Here is a 2593-nt window from a genome sequence, read left to right as displayed (position 1 = left end):
GGTCACGGACTTGCCCCGAGGATGGGTGATTCCACCTCGATTTTCGATCTGACATTGCTTGCCACAATCTACATGGAATCAAGGAGTTTGAAACAATGCTTTAGAAAACTCTTAAGCTTTTGAAGTTTAGACAAAGTCCATTGAGCTCATAGACATGAAAGGTTCTAGGAAGGATAGTGAGAACTTGGATCACTGTCACAATCTTGCAATCCTTTGAGACTGCCCAGATGTTCGTCTGGGCAGCTCACAGTGTGGAATAAGTCAATTTTTTGTCACCCAGCTCGTCAGCCAGAGCAACTACCAAACAACAAAGAGTCTTGGAATAAGATCTTTCCTAGGAAGTGGTGGACATCCCTAGATTGCAAGAGTTGTGTTGCTGCTTTATGCAAGTTTGTACTACCCTAGAAGGGTGTAATGAACAAACTTAGTATATCTAACATGTGCAATGCTTCCCTGATCTCTTGCTAACACAGCCCGGTTGCTCTTTGCTTGCTAATGGCAGCTTCACAATGCAAAACAAGCACATGCACATAACCCAGCCTCACAGCACATTGTAGATGCTGATGTGGAATTGCTTCCCACTTTTATTCTCTAGCTTGGGATCTCAAGAAATGATCTTGTCCTCATCCTCAAACACCATAAGTAGTTTGCAATGGTGGCAGCCACCTTGCTTGGGCAAAAGTGGCATGAGTTACAAGGAAACATACACTTCTACAGTTTTCTTTTTGGTAACCTTAGCTTTAAAAGGGGACTCTGTTTGAGATCTGTGACTTGCAAAATAATCTTTATAGATACAAATTTTCAAACATACATCTTGCAATATAATTAAATTAGTACTTGCCCAGCAAATGCTGGATGAATATAATTTATTTTATACACATGAGTGAGAGTTGAGCGAATGTGATATTCAAGCATTGGCTGTCCAAGTCTTGAAGAATGTTGTAGGGCTGTGTTTCCAGATTTAGCACATGTTTCCACTTTTTGTGTAAAAGCTTAGCCAAGGTAGTTATTTTGGCATTAGAGACTGGTTTATCTTGGTTAATTGTTGTGGGAGGATCTAATCTTGGCTGCTCACTCTCTCTTTTCTCCTTGCGGTTTTTTCTTGCAATTTTCTCTATGTCTTCCTCCTCCTCAACATCATCAAGTACAGAGTTCTTCCTCCTCCTCAACATCATGAAATACAAACTTCTCCATATACTAATGTTGTTGTGCCCATGGCATAACTCTAGATTTTGGTGCAACTTGTTAGATGAAAATTGCATTGCTTTTTGCTTGGCTTAAGCTTGTGCAGGCAATTGTCCTGCTTATGCAAGCCTTGTGTCTGACAGATTCCATATATAGGCTGGTACCTAATCTGTTTCCTCAGATGCTGGTGTAAGCAACCAAAGGGAACGACTTGAGAGATGATCCGTTGGGGTTCAAATATAGAGGGAAAGGGCCCATGAACAAGAGTGCACCCCCTTTTCCAATCGGTTTGAATAGTACTGGGCTGGGTGACCTCCCGGGAAGTCCAAACTTAAGAGCGTTACAGCTGGCTTGTAGCTCATTGTCTAAATTGAAAGAGAAAATGCGTGTTGAAAGAAAATTGGTGCTCAAGCTGAAGATGGTGGTGATGACAACAAGGTATTGATGTAACTTGTAGGGATTGCTAGATTTCCTGGCTTGTAAAAATAATCTTCCCAGTGATGATTAGTTTGCCAACAATACTAGCACTTGTCTCAATTCATTGTTAATTGTGGACACTCATTTGGGTAGTGTTTGTAATTGTTGCATCACACACACTAGATGTCTTTTTGCTATTGCATGGCCTACTTTGTGCCCCTCAGACCCAATTCAATTGCAAGTCACTATAGTTGTTATTGGATTTGGACCTACACTCATTAAAGCTTGCCATTGTTATTGTTGTTGGCAGCTATAGTCCATCTTCCCAAGGTTTATTCCAAATATTGTTCCAAATACTAACAATGAGACAAGGAGAGAGAACACATAGAGAGAAAAGAAGGAGTTGTACTAGTTAGTCTTTGCTAAACATTTGCTACCTTATGGTTGGAATATCTCTATGTGCCATTATTAGTTACTGTTGACCAACTCCAAAGCTTTCTACTAGCTAGACACACACATTTTATATTATAACACAACATAGTTGCATTTTTTTGTCTTTTTTTTGTTTGCTTAAGCAAATTTGCAGAGAAACTGGGATGGTAGTGAATATACCTAGAATATGCTTGGATATTCTAGGATAGTCTTAGATTAATCTTGTATTTATTATTTATAAACATGTTTATTATTTATAAACTTGGTTAAACACTTTCTAGTATATTATTTTTTATTCTACCATCTAATGGTTGATATGAAATAAGATTAATCTTGTGTTTATAAATTATAAATTTTTATTTGATCAATTGAATTAATAGGTAGGAATAACCCTACTATTAAGAAAATCAAGCATTGCTATATGAAACACATATAAAGCTTTTCTCGAATAACTGATATTGATGCATTTACCTCGGTTTGAAGGCCATAACTTCAGAGATCCCATTTACAGTGGCTGACTTAAGAAAGCATCTTTCTGGATAACGATTGTCTTTATTGA

Source organism: Selaginella moellendorffii, unplaced genomic scaffold (assembly GCF_000143415.4).
Source record: "Selaginella moellendorffii unplaced genomic scaffold, v1.0 SELMOscaffold_40, whole genome shotgun sequence".
Lineage (NCBI taxonomy): Eukaryota > Viridiplantae > Streptophyta > Lycopodiopsida > Selaginellales > Selaginellaceae > Selaginella > Selaginella moellendorffii.
This window is presented reverse-complemented; position numbering follows the sequence as displayed.